General features: G+C 47.2%; 1 protein-coding gene across 1 annotated transcript in view; it reads left to right on the top strand.

The window, feature by feature from the left end:
* Positions 1-24,272, top strand: part of LOC106741092 (semaphorin-1A) — a 246,619-nt gene that overhangs the window by 85,737 nt on the left and 136,610 nt on the right. The window lies entirely within an intron of this gene.

Genomic DNA, 24,272 nt, shown 5'->3' with positions numbered 1-24,272 from the left:
CGATTTCATTTTACCGTGTCCGTTTTAATCAGCGCGTGCCACGCGTCGTAATTATTGAGTGCGAGAAATCGAAGATGAAGATCGAGCGCCGAAGGTCTTCCGGAAAACTCGCGTCTTCAAGATCAGAATTGCCCGTTGTCGGCACTGCGTTCTTCCCCCGATCGTAGGAAAGCATCACATGTCGGAAATGTATCTTTTTATCTTCCATCTTCAAGATTCAGTAACAACGCACAGACTCGACTAATCTCGACCGAACGTTTACCAAACGACGCATTGAAATGTCACTTATCGAACGATATATAGACGATCGTATACTTTCAGTCACTCTGACATCTTACGGGATGTTCGCAAAGGCATCTGTCGAAACTCATACGAACTTCTCGGGCGAGCCGAAACAAAAAATTGATTTTCCCGATTATAATTCTTCTACTATGATCATTACAGTTACAAATACCAAATATTCTTCTCTTGAGGCAGCCAGAACTCAATTCATTTTTGTCATTTTTGAAAAAAAAAAAAACAGGACTTCACAGAGGCGAAATCGGGCCGTATTTCCATCTTAATTTCCACGTTCGGCTGTTTGCGCTGCGAGAGAGGCACGAATCGGAAAGGCCGGGTCGCACTCGCGTTGACCCTCGCTCGTCTCGCTCGTTCCGCCCGGTGCGACCCGGTTCCGCGATTTATAATGATTACGTATAATTTATTGTGTGATTTTAACTAGAGGAATTTTATTTGCATTTCATTTCGTCGGATACGAGTACGAGTACTTTTGTTCAATTTTACACCTATGGTTTCATTTTAAACCTTCTGTTTGATCATTTCCTCTCGGTTTCGCTGTTGGACGCTGGATATCATCCGCGTTTAATTTAGCGGGACCTAGCGCTGGTTTATATCTTTTATATCTTTTATAAATACGGGCCGGCGCGCGCTCGATTTAATTTTGAAATTTATCGTCCGGCGATCGCGTATGCGATTCACCGTTCGGCCGGGGATCTCCGTTATCGATCGGCCCGACCGAGTGGCCGGATACGACGACGTGTGTCTCGCTCGCGACGCAAAAGGTCCCTCCACGGTTTTCACGGACTAATTCGCGGACCGGCCAGAGAAACCTCGGCACACCGTACTTTCCTTCAACTTCGATCTCATATGGAGCCGCATCCGCGCAACGCCGTGTGGAAAAACTAGGAAAACTTCTCTCTCACTCTCTCTCTCTCTCTCCCTTCCCTCCGTATCGCGTTGCCTCGCGCGAGCGGCGGCTTTGGAATTTTATGTACCGCTCGGCTGCCTTAATATTTACGTTTAATCCACTCGGAGTTTAACCCGGGTAGTCGCCGTGGATTTCGCGGTATCTCGCAATCGTGATTCGAAACGCGCCCCTCCTCGGTCCGAACGGAATGCGCCGGTCGAGTCGTCGCGTTTCAATATAAACGACCAGAAAAAGAGAGAGAAAGAGGGGGGGGGGGATAACGATACGTCGTTTATAATCTACTCCGCCTGTCGCCATAATTATTTCACTTAACGGGACATCACGATTCGGCGGGATCTCCCGTCGGCGACGAGATCGGACGAGGAAGCGTGTTTCGGCGGACGCCGCAACGCGCTCGCTGGCTGACTGGCTGGCTGCCGGCGTTGAGCTAGGAGGGGGAAAAAAAAAGGAGAAGCCCTGCGCGACGCGGAATAGACAGGCGGGCGGAGATCCCGGATTACGAAACGTTTTCATCGCTGACGCGAATTTCCTTCGTTTATCGGGAGCTCGTTAAAGAGGATCAGTGGTAAATCGCATTCGGGCTTGACGGGGAACGACAGAGGTAGGCAGCCAGGCAGACAGGGCAGACCGAGGTATCGCGAGGCACGCCGCAGCAGTACGAAACCGTCAACGCGGCGTTTCGCCAATTTCTGTTTCCTCTCTTTTTTCTCGTCTCCCCCCTCTCTCTCTCTCTCTCTTTCGGCCTCTAATAAATTACTCTCGAGCACGGAGGTACTATATGTCATCCGTATTTTCGTGCGAAACGGGCGCCGGACGTTTTCGGCCGGAGGAAGAGCGCCAGGTAGTACCGTGCTTCGCCGTGGCGAAACAACAACGGCGCGCGAGCGGGATGTTGCGCGCGAAATAACGTGCAAAACGGTAATGCGCTTACGTCTGGCAAATTGGATCCCGCGAAATGAAAAAGAATCCCAAGCCGCGAGCACGCGCGGGCTCGCGTCGATCCTTTTTCCGTTTTTTCAGTATCGGACGCTCGTCCGACGTGTTTCGGCGAGCGACAGGATATCAGGAACATCCCGTCGGCGAACGTCGCGTTGTCGTCGCGCGATTCCTCCCCCCCCCCCCCCNCCCCCCCCCCCCCCCCTCGTTTTATTTTTCACGCACTAATGTTCGCGGAGGGAGGCGCGTTTACCTCGGCGGAGGCTATCGCTAATCTCCCGGTGGGTAACATTCGCCCCAGCGGCGCCGATCTCCGTATTATACTGAAGTGCTGGAGTCAAATGAGAGGAAACGATCCGAATGAGACGGAATGGAAGCGTCAACTCTGTCCTTTTCTGCACTGAAACGTGAGTTTGGTTGGATCTGCGCGGTAAAAAAATGGTGTGCTAAATTTAACACATTCCGTCTCCCGAAATGTCCACATTTTCATGTTAATTTAACACGAGGTGAATACGTTGAAGAGTAACGCAAATATTGTGTCAAAAATTAACATAAAATTCATATCCATAATATATTAATCGACGCTGAAGTATAAAGTGTGTTATTTTAACGCTTACATATATCAAATATGAAAAAAAAACATGGTTTGACGGACCAACTACGCCTTAGCATGGCACCCAGCAGCGTTCCAGTGCAGAGTTCAGTGGCTCACGGAGGAGAGACACGTGCGCTAATTTCGCAGTGAGTTTCGCGGAAGGACGCGCCAACGGAGGGACGCGCAGTCTCCGCGGGGGACGCGTAATAAGAGAGCTTCGCGTGAGGATTTCGAAAAACGAGTCCGTCGTATTTTCCGAGACGCCTCTCTCTCTCTCTCGTCTACGCCCCATTAATTCCAGCCGCGTACACCGGGTGCGCCTGGGAACGTCCGTTTCGCGCGTGTCGCAAGCGTCGCGAATAGCTTGTCGACGACTTGGCCGGGTCCCGAGGAATTCGCAGGCAGCGGTTCTCGCCTCTTGACGACGGGGTGACGCCGAGCTTCGACGTGCCTCAAGTGGGCCGCTCGATATCCGACCGCCAGCGTCGTTCGAGGATGACACATCTTCGTCACCGATGGCCGCGATGGGTGCAGTAAAACGACCAGTTAACGACCCACCGTGGTAGCGCCGTGGCGGCTTAATAATAATGCTCGTTCGCAGCAGGATAAACGCACACCCCGATGGCATTCGGCCGAGTCACCCTCGGCGAGGCCGGCTGCCGCCACGAACTTCACACCGTCGTCGTTTATGGCCCCGGCTCTATAGGCTCGTTTCGGCGTTAACTCGCTCTCCCGCCGAAGTTCATCTCGCCCGGGTTCGTTTTGTCGTCGCCCACCCCTTTTACGGCTCTTCTTTTCTATTTCCACTTCGCGACGTGGAAGACGATCTCCGTCGGAGCGCGCGCTGTTACGAGCGACAGTGTCGCGATATAATATCGAATGCGGGGAATGAATCGGCTGAACCTGGATTCCGTGACGAGCGCTGTACTTCCGGGCTCTGAGGCTCATGGGTGTTGCCCCTCGAGAGGGACGATGGTCGAATTATTTGCGACAATCACCGATTTGGATACAAGTACCGAAGAAACGTGTTATTTCGCACGAAGATGTTGGATTGTACTTGAAAAGCCGGACAATCCCCGCTTGTTGAATCTAACGTTCGTTTGTTCGCGCCGTTCCAAACATCCGAATTTGTCTCGGATCGAAGAAATTCAGCAGATCCTCGAAAGCTCCTTCTCCCTGCGCGAATCGTTTATTCACTTATTCCACTTCTCGCGAAAGCGATACACACGTCGCACACTCGGAATAATTCAACGAGCGGTCGTCGGTAAAAATCGAGCGTTCGCGAGAGCGGCGAGAAACGACGATGCGAAAAGCCGGAAGGTGCGGGCGTTCACGGTGAACGCAGGAACACCCGGTTACATCCTACATCTGTTATGCGTCCTGTAAACGCGTGTACGTACGCGAGAGAGCACGTCGAGCGCGGGTGGCGTCCGTCGCGGATCAATACAATTACACCGGAGTCGACGACGACGACGAGAGCGACTATAGGCCCGTGCGGCTCCTGTATGTGTGTGCGCGCACGTCCACCTTTCCTCCACCTCCGGCGCGTTTCAGTTTCCGCTCCGCGGCGCGGAAGACGATCCGTCGATCGGCCTCTGAATGGGAAACGACGGTGACGACGAGGCCGGCCGAGTCGCGATGAAACACACGCGCGATCGAGTTGCAACGCGGTGCAACGCGCTGAGCGATTCCCTCCTCGACGCGGTCCTTTCAGTTTCCTCTCTTACGAGTCCCATGGCGCACGCGGTGAGATAAGAAGGACGTTTTGCCATTCGGGTCAAACTATACTCCGTTCGCGTCCTCTCTGTGTATATGCACTTTGTATATGCGTTTGCGCGTGCTCGTGTGGCCGTTTGTGGGCTCGCATGGCCGGGCGAGTGTGTGTGTGTGTGACAGAGCGACCGAGCGGGTTACACGAGAACGTCACTGCAGCAAAACGGGGTCGAGAGAACTCGGTAGCCTCGGCTGCGCTCTCCTCCGCCGCGACACTTCAGAACACGGCGGGACGGAGGGGGTGGCCCGTAAAACTTTTAAGCCGCCCGATGAAATTACCGGGGGCGCGCGCAGTACGCGTCTCTCTCTCTCTCTTTCTCGCTCTCTCACACGTCGGATGTTACATCGCGTAATTTAAGAATGTGCACTGCCGGGGCCGACGAGCCTCGACGAATGACGCACGCGAGATACGCTCGTGTCGGGCCGCGATTGACCGTCGTTTGTTCCCGGGTTAAACTTTCGGTTTGCAACATTACAATCCCTGTAATTTTCGTCGGGCTTGAAGTACCGATGCGGAGTCTCGAGACGCAACCTGCGCCAGCCCGGTTGCCCTTTAATGTCGGGAATGATCGTCCACCGACATTTTATTCAAGCTCTCTTAAAGGACGATTTATTTCAGGATTGTTTCATATTCGTTCGTCTCGATAGTCTACCTGTGTTGAATTTTTATTCCTGATTTCAGCAAGGAGTATATTAATTATGTATCTTTCGTTCGACTGTGCGTGTAGGTAGAAGAGTTGTTCGAAGAGCAGCTTGATATAGAGATGCTGCGAATTCTGCTAAATCTTCGATACCATAGAAAGAGATTATATTGAAAAATGAAGTAATATTTTGCCCATAAACACTGATCTATATTTTTCTACCTACTTATTAACAGTTATTATTAACAGTTATATTTATAAAAGTGTCTTAAATGTAAGTTCTCGGTCAATCAGGTAGTTTCTAAGCTTCATTTAGAGACACTTTTATCAATAAAAGTCGACTGCTGCTATTCGTCAGTGATTGACGGACGACGGTTTACGATTGGAGCGGGCTGACTTTGCCCCTCTCAAGGGCGTCCATTGTTTTGGTATTCTCGGACGTGTCGCGTATTTGTCCGTACTTATCCGTTACCGAGTCATTATGACTCTCGCCGGCGAGCGACACGGAGTACATATATCGGTACGTTGTTGACAATCATCGCGCTGCGTGGTGAAAATAGTTCGTCGCTTATCGAAATATCAATGAATTAGCGGAATATTAATGAGCGGACGTTCGTCGACGTCGCGTTAATTAATTAATACCTGTTTCTCCGAAGCGAATCGTATCTACGCGAGTAGTGAGTGAATATCTGAAACTTCAAGACGACGAAACTTGCATCGCGCACTTTTCCGAGCGTTACGTTTCGAGCCGACGGGAGACACGCACACCACGAAGCACCGTGAATCGTGGTGCGTTAATTATCATTCCTGTCGGACGATTAAAATGTTTGAACGACTCTCGAAATATTCGATCCGGCTCTCGTCAGCATTTGCGTTAATTAACATACGTTTGTCGGACCGAATCGTGTCTCTGCGCGAGTGTCAGTGCCAGTGAGTGTCCTGCACAGCGCAGCCAGCCAGGAACACGATGTTGAATTTGCAGCCCGAGGTATTAATAGTTGTTATTAAGCTCGTCTCACGTTAGTTACTCGGATTTTCCAAGTTAGATCCGAGCTTTTCAGTTGAATCGCATGATATATTTGACGTTATATCGGTAAACGCTATTCAGTCGAAGGCTCGCATCTAATTCTGAATTCAAAGCTGAATACTTCATTTGAGACAAATTTCGAATAACAACTATTAATACGGGCCCAAGATGACCGAAATGAGACGAAGCTCAAGACACGGATAGCCATACATTATGTATTTCCAGGTGTGTCAAATAACCATTTATTATGTATAAGATGTCCCCGATTTTAACGGACATTCGATGAATGATAAATGAATCATAATTGCATAAATCTCTAGTTATTTATGTGGTTTTAGTTATATATTTATTTCATACGTGAAAGAGATTTTGATCGAACAAAATGGCCTATAAAAATGAATCTACAATTTATTATGCATTCCATAAAAAGTCGTAATATTATAATGCCAGTGTTTAAGTCTCGCAATATGTCTGCTCTGATATTTGTTTCCCTATAATAACGCCCGTTCGATCACGAACCTGTCCACGACTTTTTTCTCCGCTTCTGGTTTACACGTGTTGTCGTACCGAATCCGAATTTAAATCCTCATTAATGTTTATACCGCTATTTTCACTCCCGCAACTCTTTCTCGCTCCGGGAAATCCTATCGAATCCTTCTAGCGTCAAAATGGAAAAGAAAAATATTACGAACAAAAAAGTGTGCTGCTGCATTTATTATACTGACATACGTACGAATACCATTACTCATGTTTAATTATTTAATATTTGCGCCAATGCATATTTTATTAGCCATTGTGCAAGTTACAAAATTAATATACATTGCCACTGGAAAATTAAGGATAAAGATTAAATTCGGAATGTCGAGATAGCTGGATGTTAAATAATTTCTTGTACGAGTCTTCTTCGAGCATCAATACGCAGCATCAAAATGGAGAAAAGCTGTGAATAAACATTATAACCGTCAAGATAGAACCAGCAATGTGTAGTGTTGTAACTCGAGATTCACCATTGGATCCCTGAATTTGACGAAATTTGCAGGATTAATGTAGAACCAAAATTTCGACTCGGGTATTCTCTTCCGACTCGCGACTCAGGAGGGCGGAAGATACGCTCGTCGTATAGATAAGCTCGCGCCGTAAACCTTGCTCCCGAACTCGGAAGTTAGAGCTACTTCCTCGAGATGATCGAGGTCTTTGGCTCTTTTGCGTTTGAAGCGCAAGAAACTGGGTCGACCTCCCCTGCGATTACGGCGTTGACACAATCGTCATATTCTGCCGTTATATAGCTATCTCAGCCGTGTTTTAAAGATATTCGAAATGCAAATAACAAAACCCACATACGTACGATATACATACACTGCGAACAGGCATATTCTCCCCCTAATCACGTGTAATTCATTATTATCACATAATCCACCCGTGGATTTCTTTCACGTTCGAATTCGTGCGGTGTACGTTGCACGTCCTCGTGGGGGAGGGGAGGGGATGCGGTATAATGTGGAATCAATTGCAACGCGAGTTCCACCGGAATACGAAGGCGTCGTCCGCGAAACGACGACATCGCACACGGTATAATATCGCGATGCGCGCGCGCATACGCGAAGCGTGTCGCGGAAGGATACTCGCTTCTTGCTCGTCCATTTTTCACGTTTAATCAAGTAGATTTCTCGGCCCGTGTATGTCGGAACGCACCGAAATTTATGGCGCTCGCGCGTCCCACGCTGCTCGAAAAGAAGAAAAGAGAGAGGTAGAGAGAGAGGAGGGCGGTGGCGCTCGCGCGAGCGGTCGAAGAGGGGAAAGAGTGCGAAGGAAAAAGAATAAAAAATGATTATACGGGCGGATTCTCGGGCTGGCGCGGTCGAAATTCGATAACGGATGCTGGCTAGTTCCGATCTCTCTCGCTGAGCGCCCCCGCGAAAACAAGCGTATCTGGGCCAATGATTTGCGTCGTGCTCCACTTTCCGACGCCGGCCACGTACCCGACATATTAACGATTTATCTTCGCGCCGTTCGCACGGCGATAACAATTCATACGGCGATGACGTGGCCCATGTATTCGTTAACGCGCCAACCACCGGCCCGGTCGGTAGTGTATTTCACGTTTAAAGGATGTCGACACCCTTCGTTCGCGCAATACGACGTTGAATTTCACGCGTCTCTCTCTCTCTCTCTCTCTCTCTCTGTCTTTTTCCCTTTTTCTCCTCGCTTAGCGCTTTTCTTCGCAATTATTGCCGTTCTTTTCGCTCTCATCAGTGCTATTTCAAATTTTACCGCCTTATTAACACGTTGACTGCCAACTACGAGATATCTCGTAGGTTGTTTACTTGCCCAGGACGCCAACTACGAGTTATCTCGTCGCTTCATTACTTGATTAAATCAAATTGGCTTCTTAGACCAGAATCGTGAAAAGTTCCGTGGCAGTCAACGTGTTAACTATTGTTATTATCATTATTATTATCAGTCCGTAATAGATGACGGGGGAGAACTTTCTTTTAACACGTTCGCTGTCCTAACACACATGTGCATATGTGTGACGCATTATGTAAAATATTCCATTCACCCGTTCAATATATTTTACATGTCCATAAGTGCAAATGTACTGTATTAATTATATTATATTACTATATTAATAATATGTACACTATATTAATTATACTATATTATTATATTATTAACATTACTATATTAATAATATCCAGTGTATTAACTATGACTACTAAAAATATAGTGTGAGCTATAATGAGCAACATTCAATTTCAGCGCTATAACTTGAACGTATTAATCTCGAAATATAAATAATTGACGCCTTCATATTTAATTACACGGATTACATCGATAGTACGCGTTTCATGACAATTGAGTTACACATTTGACTGTTAAAGGGATGCTATAGTCGGTGACGAACTTGATAAGTGTCGATAACGTAGAGGTGATCCTCAAAATGTGATGTTATATAAACACTGACACGATTACGCAACTCTTTTGGTATTTTCGGTACGTATAGATTTTACGTAAATGTGAATGCAACGAAAATATACGCTACTCCGTTTTACCATATCTAATAGGAAATCTAACCAAGATATATAAAAGTATTTCTGCAAACTTTTCACGTATCCTTTTCAGTCTCTAAATATCATTGAAAAGGTATAAAAATGTTCTTTCAAATTTTCCTTATTGGAACATTGGCACATTCGGTACGGTATAAACTATAGAATTTCCGTATCAGGTAAATATTTACTCTAATTGACAGCTGGACATATTATTTTGAGAATTTTTCATCCTTTTCGCCGTATATCGAGCAATGCTCCAACTCATTTTCGCGCGTATTTTCACCATGTAAGAACATTCATAACTCTTTGCAACCAATAAGACGTAAACTTTGCGGAAATTCTGTATTCTGTCGATAAAGATTTCAAATATGGCATCCCTTTAAAAATACGCGCGTTGTCGGGTGACATCCTCTCCACACTATGCTTTTTTCGCAGTATGGAGAACCCTCTCCCGCTGCCGTGGCTGTATTATTAGCCGTGCCGGGGCGGCGCATTTCGGTTGTTTGTACCGGCGATCGTTATCAACGCGTGCGCAACGTTGGCGAACGAAACAGCCGCGTTCCGCTAATCTCGTGACCGAGATCAATCGCGACTCGGACGCATCGGTGGACGCGTTCGAGTTATTTTTATTGTGCGAACGGGGTGGACGCGCGAAAAAGCAACGGTCGCGTCGAGCTAAAAAGGCCAGATTCAATTTTTGGTTATTATACGAGCCAATCGCCCTTTTTTTTGTCCCCTCCCCCCCCTCCCTTACCCCGTTTCATACAGCCGGGCGTCTGTTTTCATTTTGCAAATAAATGCCACCGACTCAATACGCGCTCGCGCGAAATTCCCGCGCGCCTCTCCTTCTCCCCCCTCCACCCCTCCATCCCCAAAAAACACTTCGCGGTTTACTGCGCGCCGATTTTTCATTCGGCGAGTTGTTAAGTCGCGCTAACGAAACACACGCGTGTGTGTCGGGGAAAAAAAAGAATCGCGAGGTGCTCGCGATGAAGTTGTCGTCGCACCACGATACGATCCCGTCCGATCCGAACCAAGTTTCCCGTGGCGACCGGAGCCGCTCGCCGCTGACTAATCCGCTTGCATAAAAATTAATTTGCGGTGATAAATTTTAATAAAACGCGCCGGCGTCGACGAGTCCCCTGATAAACGCGGGACACGCCCCGGCGCGTGCGCCGGTACCTTTTGCAACGATTATTGTTATCGGTACCGCCGCATCGCGGAAAAATATATTTCCCGGCGCTTCGAAATGAAAAAGGAGAAAAAGAGAGAGAGAGAGAAAGAGGAAAGGAAGAAAGTACGCGCACAAAGCCGATACGCGCGCGCTCGCGAAATTAATATTCATGTAATCAAAGCGCGCAGCGTCGCTAATTGCACTGCCCTTTGACATCATTTTCGCTTTCGAGCTTCGTTCCCCGTGTCTGAAGGCGAATTTGTCGGGCAAATACTACGCCCGTCTCCCCTCTCCTTTCCGGCTCTACGTCATTTTTTCCTGCCTCCCTCCCCTCATTTTTTTTTTATCAAAGACTGATAATTGAAATGGTTTTTTCTGCAAATCCGCGGGGAGACGCCTTTGCCATCCATGCATTCTAACTGATGAATCCCGCTGCGCGATGTTACCGCGGAAATAGTTGGCCCAGATTCAGTGCGCGGATTCCGCTCGACGGTGGATTATTAATTTTTCTCTGGGCGGGCAGAAAGGATTCGGCTCTTCATCTCGCTTCTCTCCTCCCCCGTTTTCTCTCTCTCTCTCTCTCTCTCGCCCGCTCGCTCGCTACCTCCTCGTTCTTTTCTTTCCTCCCCAGGGGAGCCTTCCCATTCCCCTGCGTTCCTTTTCCGTTTGTCCGGTTCGCGATGTCTATTTGGCTTTTCGAAACGTCCGGGAAAAACGGGCGTTTGCGCGCGTATGAGAGAGAGAGAGAGAGAGAGAGATCATTTGTAAAATAGTAGCTGGGGAATTCCAATTTAGGGATAATATTGTTAAAAGCGACATCAGATCCAGATTTGTCCAGGCTCTCTGTGACGTTCCTCGTATTCGCTCGCCTATTTTTTGCTCGTACCGCGATGACCCGCTAAATCCCGACAAAAAATTTTTTCAGATATTATTCGCCGAGCGGCGAATGCAATTTCTATGGGCATTCTCTCTCTCTCTCTTTCTCTCTCTCGTTGCACGCGCGCGTAGTACAGAGAAATATCTAAATCATGAATCTCCGTGCAATCTAAATAGACGAATCTGAAACGGTGAAAAGGGATTCCTTATCGCGCGTGTTTAGCTTACACTACGTAACGAACTGGCGGGTTGTGTGTTTCACCATTCACATTCGTGGAGCGGGCGCTCCACTCCAAAAAGAGAGAACGAGAGAAAATACTCTATCCGCTGCACTGTCCGTCCGTTTCTCACATTCTCATTCTTTCTCGCGCGCTCGCGAGCGTGGAAACGAAACGACGTCGCAACAGTAACAACGTTGACGCGCGACTAATAATTTTTCCGGCGTGAAGGAGATTTACGAGCGACTAAAGAGCGTCGTAAACGTCGATAAGCTTTCTATTATAACGACGGGAAAGCGCCGTTCATCGCCGCTCGCTCGTCGTTTCGCTCGCGCGCGGAATTGCGAAAGTTACGCTATATAATATTGCCGTGGATTCTACCCCCCTCCTCCCCCGGTCGACTTTGTTACTCGTTAGCTGAGCGATGATTATCCGCGCGTGATTATCCAAACGCGATCTCCGAACTGCTGCCAGTCCTTCATGGTCGTTTTTCCGCTCGGTTATGCGCGTCGCCCGACGACGCGAGTGGAGAATTTATTCCTGTTGGGCGGACAACGTCTCGACGACGGATCTCTTTCCGTCGCGATTCTTCAATTATTCACATTGGACGTTTCAACCGGCGAGCAGCGACTCGTAATTTCCAACGTAATCCGATTCATGACTGCGAAGTCAACTGGAAAGAAAAGAGTCGTTCGTTGATACGCGAATAAGGAAAGGTGGTGAAATGACGATTTTAAAAGGATGCCAAAGCTGACGACGAACTTATTAAGCGTCGTAAAGGCGATTCTCAAAATGTGTTACGTAAACAGTGATACGATCACGCTACTCTTTTTTTATTTCTTTTGTATATATATAGATATTAAACATATCTATAATATCTAAATTATTGTAAATGTGTGTAAGTGCGTTATAAATGCGAATGCGATGAATGTGCGCTACTATGTTTTACCATTTCTAGCGGGAAATCAAGTCAATGTACAAAATTTGTCTGCTAACTTTTCGTATCCTTTTAAGCCTCTAAACTTCATTGGAAGGGTATAAAAATGTTTTTTGAAATTTTCCTGATTGGAGCGTTGACGATACATTCGGTACGTATAAGTTGCAGGATCTCCGCATTGGGTAAATATTTACGCTAACTTACAGATGAGATAGAGATGTAAATTTTGAAATTTGTCAGCGTTTTCGTATTGAACGAACAATGCTCTAATTCATTTGCGCGCGTATTTTCATTGTGTAAATGTATTTATAATTCCGTACGATCAATACGACGTAAACTTTGTAGATAAAAGTAGTTATTCTGCTGGAAAAGTTTTTAAGTACGGCATCCTCTTAAAGTTCGTCGATGTTTCCCTCATTTTCACAGTGATGTACAAATAACGATTAATTTTTTTTTTCTGAATAGTTAAGACTTCACCTATTGTCTGCATAAACTAAAAAATTTATAGATAGATTGGAATTTTAATTAAGATTTTTCGACAACGTATCAATTTCATCATCTTTGCCGCCGTATGTGAGTAAGATATGGTGGAAATTAAAAATAAATTTTTTTATACGTACAAAAAATATAATTTTCACAAACTTTTTATATTGTTTTGTTAATATAATATCTGCACGATACAATAAAATATAAATGAAATACAAATACAAATAAAACTACTATTTGCGAATGAAAAATATGCTTTATGACAGTGTAATTTAATGAAGATAAAACCTAGACAAGAACAAAAGTAAGAAAACAATTATTAATAATTATATAATTCTAAATAAAATGTACAAATGCGTTGTCTTACTCAGAAGTGATATATTCACACGTGATATATCATTTTACCCCATGGTCACTGTATTTGTTCAACTAGAAAAATATTATAATATAAAAGAAGAAAAATAATAATACATTATTATATGTGCTTTTAGATGTACTATATAACAGTTTTATCGAGAAAATGAAAACAATTACTATAATTCTTTACGAAGAAACGTCACGAAATTACACACGGATGTCTGTCGAAAATATACATTTCTCATTACATTACTATCGAAAGCCTCGAATTAATTGCGCACCGATTCGTTACTTGCTACGAGCTTCGAGAAAACAGCAAATCGTCTTGCCCACCTTTCCCACCTACCTACGCCGGCAAATCCGGCCGTCTCTCATCCCGCTATTTTTCTTAGTTAACAAAAATATCCCGCTCACGTCGCGCTCGAAAGGATCGGGCCGCGAGACAGCCAATAAAATCCTCGCGCGTATATTTCGGCGCTACGAAGACATCTGGATTAAGCTGCCGCGGACTCCGCGGCTTTCCGAAAGAATGATTTATCGCGGCCTGTGGTCGTAAAAACGCGCGGTCAGAGTATATAACGCGTTGCGGCAATTTAGCGGGGCGGGCGAATGCGGCGTGGATTAAGCGTTGTTATTAAACCGCGGCATGTAAGACAATCGTGACGCTTAACCCAATTGCGCCCGCCCGCTCGCTCTCGCCCTCGCGGCGCTCGAACAATTAATAGCAGCTAATTAAGAAGGGACACCCTCCCGCCGTCGTCGGCCCCGCGCAGGCACTAACTAGCGGCTGGGGGTTAATCACGGGGCTTGTTGTAAACAGTCGACTACCGGGCGCTTACAATCGCGATTATTCAACGTTTTCCCCGTTGCGCGCGGACGGTATCTATCTATCTAATCTATCTATCTATCTATCTATCCATCCGCCCAACGACCGGCGACATCTTCGCTCCGCTCTCGGCTTGTAAGTGTAACACGCCAGCAGCAGCGGCAGTCGCTAATTATCGGCCACCCGCCAACAGGCAAGCCGCTTATCGAGCGCTATTAACACGGCTACGTCGTGCCCCGCGTCGCGTCAATAATCGAATCGACAATGTCTATCGGAGATAACGGCCGCGTTAGCAGCGGAATATAAATTCTTGCCGGGCCGGACGGACGGACTGACCGACCGATCGACCTGTTTACAAGGGACGCGAATTACCTCCGCGAATAAGTCGAAGCGAGGCGCGCGGCGTGTAACGCCGGACGATAAATCGCCGCGATAAATCGCGGCCATGCCTCTCCGCGACGTCGGCGTTATATAAGACCCGGATTAATTAACTCTCTCCCCCACTCCCTTTCCTTTCTCTCTCTCTCTCTCTCTCTCTGTCTTCCTCTCCCGGGTTGCAGGTAAAAACTTCGACCATTAAACGATCCGGGTTACTCACAGGCTCGGTAAATTTAACACGCGCGCGCACTCGGCTACGTGTCTACACGTTAATCCCCCCTCCTTCCCCCGTCTCCTCACTCGCTCTTTTCTCGCCCTCCGCCGCACCTATTGGCGTCGTGTTATTTCCTTGTTTAAGGCAAACTTAACGTCAACTCACGTCGTAGAATCGCCCTCTCGAGGCTTCATTCCGCGGCGTCCCCGTACGCTCACCGCGCCGTCAGCCCTTCGCACGATCCTAGAGACGGCGGCGGGCAATCACGGAAACCGCTACAAAGGGCTAATTTGCTTGGGTGCTAACGATATTATCGCGGAAACGAGACGCGATGGGCGGCGGTGGCGGCGAGGTGAGCGCCGCGTCTCGGGGCGGACAGACACACCGAGGGGGTTTTCCAGCGTAATTCTGCGCGCAGGCTGCGCGCGGATCCTCGAGAATGAGAGCAGCCTCTCCCCCTCCCTTCCTCAGCGACCGTTCTGCGGTCGCGGTCGTTCCGGAAATTTCTATCACGCGCTTCTTCTTCGCGCGGAGAATCGCCAGTTTTCTCGAATCTCCTTTCGCGCTCTCGACTCTTCGCGGTTCCTCGGACACACCCGTGTAGAGATTTTCCCAGATTCTTCCCAGATGCAGCACAGATTCCGATTAGAATATCGAAAGTTGTCCCGGAACAGACGATCCCGATTGGGATACCGATTGGAATTCTCATACACTTCTCGTGCACACATTCACAATGCTGATTGGCCGTGCGCTGCGGCTTGCTCGGGGCGCATGCATCTGTCATCGTCAGAGTCGAATGACAGTTTGATTGAATATCAGATTGAAAGGTTGATAAACGGGGTTATATTTTTAATGTTAGTATTCTTAACAATAACGACAATTGCGTAATACGTGTATATATCCCTGTAGGGGAAAGAGGAGTAAGATGACGATTTGCTCGTTTTTGTAAGCTGACGACCAACAATGAATCGGTGCCCAACTCATTTGAGGCTTTTAATCATAATAGCAAACAGTAATCTATTCTAGTTTGACTTCAATTTATCAACGACAATAGATGATATAATAAGAAATATGTTTTGGATACATCCATGTTAATGTAATTTTGTGGAATTTATTCATGAAGGATTTCACAATCATAGTGAATATCCATTTTTTCGATGAAACTCTCTCTTTCTAATACAAAATATATCTAAAAACACATTTAATTACATGTTATTATTTTTCATCTCTCGTATCGCAATATATGTTTTAATTGAATAAATATATATAGTTGCCATAGGGTAAAATAATATCTCATGTGTGAATATGTGCAGGTAAGATGACGGATTCGTATATTTTATTTCAATTATAAATAATTGTTTTTATTTTGGTTCTTGTCCAGAATTTCTTTTCTTTAATTACATCGTTACAAATTATATTTTTTCTCCACAAATAATAGTTTTGCTCGCCCTGTTTTATTTTCAGTTTATTGTGTTATGCAGACGCTACAATAACAACATAGTATAGAAAGTTTGGGAAAATTATTATATATTTTTATACACATGAAAAACAATGTAACCTTCGTCATCTTGCCCACACATGGGGATAAAATAATAAAATTGACAAGTTCTCAAGAAATTTAAATTAAACAAGATTCTAATTTATTTATAAATTTTTCAACTCACACAGATAATAGACAAGATCCCAGCTGCTCAGAAAAAAATCATTATTATTTTTCTACACTACTACGAAAATGAGGAAAAATCAATAAACCTTAAGATCGTCATTTCACTTTTTCGTAAAATATAAATATTCAGTGTTTCGTATATTTTGTTCATAGTGTAAAAGCAGAAGTAAAACCTTTAGGAAATACGTTGGTGACCAAATGAAATCTAGGCTTACCACACAGTGACTTCAAGTCACACGTTTGAAATATTATATTTCTAACTAAAACCCACCATAAATTTCCCAACTGGAATCCATCATTATCTCGGGAAATCGCCCAGGATCCCATTCGGCTCCCGAGAAATTTTCTCGGCCGGTGTCTTCCCCTGTGCGGAAACGCCTCGATGAAACCTCAGCGGCGCGGCCGGAAACGCGGCGCGAGTCGACGGCGCGCGCGCGCCGGCTGATTACGTCGACTCGCTCGCGCCGCGCGACGTGAATTCGAAAATCCACGCAACGTGAATCCAAGGAACCCTCGGCGACGGGAATTTAAGAATCTCTCCGAGATTTCGCTCCTCTGTGGCGTTTCCTCTCTTCCACCGCGCGTTCGTCGGTCGTCTCGACGACGAGGAGAGGAAGAGCGCGGATCGCCGGCGGGCGCCCCTTAACAGCTGATCCGCGCCGGCGATAACACGTGGAAAAAGTACATTTCACAAAGCGCCGCGATATTCCCGGCCCTTTGTGCCGCGCACGTAGTACCTGATAGTCGCCAAGTGCTTCACCGAAACGCGATAGCGCCGGCGCCGCTGTAGCCGAGACCGCAGCGTCACGGCCGCGATAACAAATATTATTACATGCCGGCAGATAAGACTGATCGGTATATATGGTTCGTAGCGGGTAGTAACGCGCTTCGCACGTCCCTACGTATCTCCTTGATACGCTCAACGGTCAGGGTGACGCAAACGCGGCCGACACGCATGTAAATACGATATTTTGAATATATCCGGTGTCTGAATATCTTAAGACGGGAAACATGCTGTGTATGAGTGCGTGCATGTATGTGTGTGTTTATATCGCGCCGATAACGATGGCATCGAACGAGATCGAACGGCGCTTCGCCGACGAAAGAGATCATTCGCGCCTCGAGTTGAAAACCCGTGGAAAACGCCGTTATCCGTTGGAAGTAAAGAGCGTAACGCGCTCGGAGACACGACCGAGACGGAAATTTCACCGGTTTCATTTCAAATTTCATTGTTTCTCCCTCGCCGGCGTCGTACCGCGCAGGGGGAATTGTTTTTGTATTATCCTGCCCTCATTTGGCGCGCGGGTGTAGTGCGAGTGCGCAGCGCGACGACGCGTCCGCGAAAACAATGCGGCGAATGCGAGTATTTTCGCGAATAACCCTGAATCTCTTTGAAATTTCTCTTTGACGGCGCGCCTTGTTTCCCTCACAGCCGGCTTTACTGCTCCCCGGAGAACGCCGAGAGCCGCGCGTGCCGTAATGCGCGGTTTCGGACGTGTATCACTATCTTCCTTTTCCTGAACCGCTGAATTTGTCTTGGATAGCGCACGAAGAAACGATTAAGTGGTTAAACTTAAAGGGCGGTCTCGAAGTAGCCGAGTAGAAAAATGTTAGGGAAAAACTAGTCACGGAAACTTGACAGTTTTTAGTGAATTGAATTAATTAGACAGTAACTGTTCAGAAACTGTTCGAGAAATATTGACTGTTACTTTTTGGCCAGTTACTTGCCGTGAATTAGTCTAGAAAAAAAAGAAATACTAAGTTAACACTAGACAGTTTCTATCCAGTAAAAACTCTTAAAATTCTGGCTAGTGTTTCTCGGCCATTTCTTGATCAGGAACTAGGCAATAAATAAATGAAATAGTAAACAAATGAAACGCTCAAAATCTTATTAGGAACTGGTCAGAAATTGGTTAGTTTTACTATCCAGTTATTATCGAAGCAAAAGTCGCCATAACTACAGGACCATTTTTTTTTTTTAGTGCCTTCTCTCTACCGTAACATATATTCTTATCACTTGTACGTCTGAGACACAATTGTGTTCAAATCATACAGAAAATTTCTTAGGACTTAACTGGGATTCGACTCAAAAAATTACGAGCTCTAATTGAAAAATTGCCGTAGAAATCAAATAGGAAACCCAAATAAATCCTATTTTACTTTTCCTGTTTTTCCAACAATATTTTCTAGTTTTTTTTATTTATTTTATATTAGAATTGAACAAAACATACGAGACACTTTTTGAATATTTCTCTCCACTTTTCAAATATAAATATATAAAAACATTTATATAAATACTCAAAGTGCGTGTTGTATATTTCCTTTTTCTATTTTATTGAATTCAATAGTTGATATCAAAATGGGATTCTCTTCCTCTCTCTTCCTTTCTTTTTTTATTTGATTCTATAAAAATATACCGACTTTATTCACTATAAAAAGCGTTACTCCCCACACTGTTTTTGGTTTCATTCCAAACAGAAAACCTTATTTTTGGTATAGAAATAGAATTTCCAGTCGGTATCATAGTGCGATTAGCAATTTCGGGGCAAATTTACGCATTCCCTTCAAAATCTACGCTGAGTGTAGAGAGGAAACCTTGAGGAATTTCTACGCGAAAGTAAGAGACGATCTCGACGAAATCCCTCCCCCCATCCTCATGTCCATCAGAGTCCGCGTCGAAAAGAGGGAAAGTTCATCCCGGCGAAATGTTAAACAGCAGTTTCGCGATTTCCGGCACGTCGCTGGAAAAAGTCTCTCGCATTGAGCCGTGACGTAATTAAACGGGGCACGAAAGTACTATGATGCAAATTCGAATCGGTATGCACAACTGCCTGAAATTGCAGTCGCGGCATGCTTCGGCCGCCTCCCCTCCCCCCTTTCGTCCTGCGCGGAGGAAACGAGGTGAATAGCATCGAGCACTCCTCAATGGCCCGCCCTGTACCACTCCTTCTTGTTCTCCTCCCCCCGCCCCGATACAATACGACGGTAATTATGCGCCGGCAAGTAGTTTCGCGCCATAATCGCGCCAGCGAAATCAGGGCATTCCCCGTTCTGGACGACGATTGCTCTCGGCAACAATGCGCCGCGCGTCTCCGAAAACATTCGAGCGCCGTCGTCCAAGTTTCCATTATCAGTTTCGCGTCCGCCCGCGTTCGGGGATCCGCTCATCGCCCCCCCCCCCCCNNNCCCCCCCCCCCCTCTCACGCGCCGGCCTTACGTCGGCTCCACGCGTTAATCTAATCGTTCGATACCTACGTGTAATTGCGACTTTAAACCGGCCATAAGGACGACGAAGTGGTGGAGGAACAGCCGAGGGAAGGGGGATAAGAAGGGGGGGCCGTAGTTCGTCCGGCGAAATAATTCTCTGCGAAAACAGTCGGCTCGGCGCGCGCGCGCCAGCGCGCTCAGGAATTTGTTTTCGCGGAAAGGTAAAAGCCCGGGTGGAAAAATTGCCCCCTGAAATTAGCATATTTATCGGGCTATTATCCGGGCCCGCGCTATTACCCGACGCCGGAAGCGGCACGGGCTGGCAGGCAAGGCAGAGCCTGGCGCGGACGCGCTTTTAGCCGCCGCCGCCGCGAAGTTTTCATTGTCAATTTTCGGCCGCGCGCTCGCTCGCTCGCTCCCGTTCACTCCGCGCGATTCTCGGCGCGACGTCGTTATTAATCCGACTGTTCGTGAACTCGATTACAACTTGGGCCGATCTCTTTGCCGGCGCAAATGGGCCGGTGCGATTTTCTTCTCAGCGGGCATCTCGATTAAGATTGCATGCCGCGCATTACGCGCCTTCGGAGGTGCATTAGCGCGCCCGCCCGTCCGCTGATAAATGCGCGAGAGATGAGCCGCATCTCTCTCTTTCTCCCCTCCTTCTATCTGTATTTATCTCTCTCTCTCTCTCTCTCTCTCCCCCCGATGCCGTTCGCCGTTTATCACGCGAGATATTTATTAGAGCTTTATTGAACGATCGAACGGACGGCGTTGGGACGCGTCCAACGACCGTTAGTTTCCCATTAGCGTCCCATTAGAGATTCGTCGAAACTGCTATGTATGACTGTTATTAATGCGACCGCTGACCGGAAGTTAGTTCATTTGACGGCGATATTCGAGCGCTACGGCGATACGCGAGCGGAGGCCATTAGAGAGGGGCTCATCCATGACGATTACGCGAATGCCCGCCGTCGTAGCCGAGCGTGTGCGATAAAGATGCCTAAAATAATAGCGGGAGGGGGGGGGGAGACTAATAAGTAACCATCTCCGAGTGGTGTGTGTGCGCGTGTAAGTTTATCTATCGAGAGAGAGAGAGAGAGAGAGAGAGAGCGGCTTTCGCGTTTTCGCGGGGCTATTATCTCGCACGGCGTTCCGCGAAAATTCACAATTTCGATCGTAATCTCTCGCAATATCCTGTTCATATATCTGCACTATTAATCTAATCGCATCATTCTGCCGGGAAACAAAGTGGGTCGAAGTAATCGTCTAAGTAGCGGAACCATTCGTGCGATTTCTTCCGACATGAAAGTTCACGATTCGACCCGGACTCGAGTTTTAAAATATAATCGCGCGGGTTGCTCCACTTCGAAGGGCCGTCACACGAGAATCCGCGATGGAGGGGGGGGGGTCGATTTTTCCTGACGAATCCGCGCCAGGACGCACCATGTTTTTCGCGTGGAACAAGGTATCATAAAAAAACTCAGGGTTTCTCTAAGATAAATCAATTAAAGGTAACTGAAATTAGTTGTCATTTGGTTGTAACGCCAAGTGTTTTTTATAACGTGTTTCTAACTATCCCATATTAACCCGCCCTCCACCCTGTTCTGTCTCTAGGACTCGATTAACGGCGCGAGAGCGGGGCGGATCCTTCGGATCGAAAAATTGCATATTCCCGGCTGCGAAGAGCGAAAGAGCATTCGGCGCGTCACGTCCGCTCTCCGACTTTTTTCGCGGGAATATCCGGCCGATCGATCTTCATCCTTGCCGATTACTAATTTACCGATGCCGGCTGGGCATCCCGCGATATATCCCGGCGAATTGAGTCACCGTCCGGCCGGATTTCCCCGCAGCTTTCATTTGCATCTGATGTCAAAGGTCATGCACCTTCGGAATTTGTTTTCGAGCCGCGATAAAAATACAGGCCGCAGGAAGATATACACAGCGGCGGAAAATTGCGTTCGGCTAAAGGGCTGAAGTACCCACCACCTCGTTCGGCATCACCGCGTCCCGCTCGCGACCATCGCTCTCTTTCTTTCTCTCCCTCTTTCTCGCTTTCTCTCTCTCTCTCTCTCTCTCTCTCTCTTTCTCTCTCACTCTATTCACGCCCATCATGGGCGCTCAAAGCCACCAGGTTGGACATTTCTGTCGACTCGATGTTTCACGCCGGAGCAGCGCAACGAGAAACAATTCGATGAGCTCCCCCGTGTCCTCCTCTCTCTCTCTCTCTCTCTTTCCATCTCCGTTGCATCACTCCATGACTTTGTGCGCAGTGTAAAAAAATCATCGTTCGACGAATCGTGCTCTTTTCCTTCTCTCTCTCTCTCTCTTTCTCTTTTTCGTTCTCTCCTGCCATCTCTATTTCCCCAGACACGCGTATCTCGTCCCTCTACTCGCGAAGTGACCCGGCCGACGCTTTATGAAATATCCATTATTGAATATTTGTAATCGACAAGGCAACCGAGATTTCCGAGGGTGAATGTGCGCCGCAGCCGCCGTGAGCCGTTAGCACACGCTCACGTATGCTAACGTGTGTGCGTGTGCGCACACGTGCTACATCTGGCGCTCGCGGCGCTGCGTGCTCGATATTTCACGTTCGCGCTCCGGTGTTTAGTCGCGAGGAAATTGATCGCGCCGCGCACCTTTCATCTTGGGGTTATATCCCCTGAAATTTTTAATTTTGAATTTTCCTTGGCCGAGAGATAGCGGAGATTTTCCTATCTCTCTCTCTCTCTCTCTCTCTCTCTCTCTCTCTCTCTCTCTCTCCCTCTCTCGAAGTCGAAGCGGAAGTAACGAAAATTAAATCTCGCGTTGAATTCTGATATTTTTACGAAACTCCGCTTCGTATTTTCTCACGAAGGTCACGCAATTTTCACAGCATTGACGCTCTCGCGTCGTTAAAGCGGACTTTACCGCGCCTCACGTGTGCGCGTTTAATTGTCGTGTCAATTCAAACGCGCCACGACGATTGAACCCACCTCGCGTTATTTATTAACGACGCGCTCATTAACAGCGCGGCCCGACAGTCGTCTTAAGAGCTAAACGTTGCACTCGTACGCGCCACGCAAATCTCCACGTAATGAGCCCCCCTTCCCTGCCTTGCAATAAATCTCACTGTATTCACCGACATCGGGTAACCATCTAAGCAGGATATTAAACATCGTCGGGGAAACCTTTCCGAGAGCACGCGCCGATCATTAATATCGCGATTGACATCGATCGAACGTCACGTTTGGCGCGCTTGTCGCGCGCTCTCTCCTGAGTTGCAAGGTATCGGTGATTAAAAACGGCTTGATAATAGGCCTGGTCGAGGACAGAGATCTGGGAGCGGAGGAGGAAGAAGTGGGTCGCCATTTAACGTAAACAAGAAAACGTTCGAACGCTCGAAGAGCGGAGAAGAAAACAGAGAGAGAGAGAGAGAGAGAGAAAGTAGAATAGAATATATTTCGTTCTGGGGTGAATCTCTTAAGAAATAAGTACATAATTAAAGCAGCTGCGGAAACAATAGATATAAAGTATATGATAATCAAGCTCTAACTGTTAAACACAAAAGAGACTCTAAATGAGCTGTATAATCATAGAGGCCTGTTAGTAAAAAATAAAGCATAAAAACAGTTCTAAATATTCGCGAGATTCTACAAACTCACAAGTGTAAAGATTTAGCGCATGAAGACTAATGAGATCGGGGTAAAATTCGGGGTAAAATTCGACTATGATATGAAATAAAACGCAGTGTAAGCATCAGAGAGAGATATAACTTATGATTACACAAGATATTAAATGTAAACTAATGCATAATTTTCATTTGTAATGTTTGGAGAGGAGGAGGAGAGAGAGAGAGAGAGAGAGTTCAGCTTCGTTCAGTTGTCCGGAAGAGAGTGGGCGGGCAACGAGGAAGAAAGGGACGATCGTATCTCCTTGACAGTCGCAGTTCATTGCCGTCACGTAAACAACCGCCGTAGCCGCCACGATGCCGGGAGGGGTTTGCATGTCCGCGCGAAATTATCGTAAGAATCGCATGACCGACCGACCGAGCAACCGACCGACCGTGCGCGCGCGAGCGAAGCTCACGATATAACCCGAGCTCCGGATTTTTACAACGACGACAGCCGGCCTGCACCGCCGTCGAAGCCGACTTTTCGTTACGGCGCGATCGACGAAATCGGATTCGACGCGCCGACCTATGCGGTAATTTTTCATGAACCCCGTGCCGCGCTCCGTTTCCCCGTAATTCCGTCGGCAATCGCCTCGGCGATACGACTCCAACTTTCATGCGAACGTGTGAATGATTTACCGCACGACGTTAGCCGGCCGACGAAAGCGAGGGAGAAGGAGGGAGAAGAAGAGGGTGAGAGGGAGAGAAAAAAAAGAAAATACGCGACCTCGCGCGGGCTAAGTCGCGGCGCGAAGGATCGCATCGGCTCGTCTCCTCTCATCTCGCCTCGCGCGCGCTCTCGCCTAACAGGTTAAACGTTCTCTAATTTCCGCAAGTTTGTCTCCCGACGGGGCGAACCGCGTCTCAACCGCGGGAAGAAGTCCCTCCGCGGAACGTGAGCTCGGTTGAAGATTGAATTTTCAGAGGTGGTTATTTACATCTTGAAGAGTTACAGAACTTGAGTAATTCCACTTTGCATAATACAGCGGCGGGAGGGAGAGAGAGGGGGGAGAGAACACAGGCGGTTAATATATCCTCGGCGCGCAAAGTGG

This window comes from Dinoponera quadriceps, unplaced genomic scaffold, assembly GCF_001313825.1.
Source record: "Dinoponera quadriceps isolate SergipeBrazil2010 unplaced genomic scaffold, ASM131382v1 scaffold367, whole genome shotgun sequence".
In the NCBI taxonomy this organism is placed as follows: domain Eukaryota; kingdom Metazoa; phylum Arthropoda; class Insecta; order Hymenoptera; family Formicidae; genus Dinoponera; species Dinoponera quadriceps.
The sequence above is the reverse complement of the archived record's forward strand: the minus strand, read 5'-3'. Positions and strand labels throughout refer to the sequence as shown.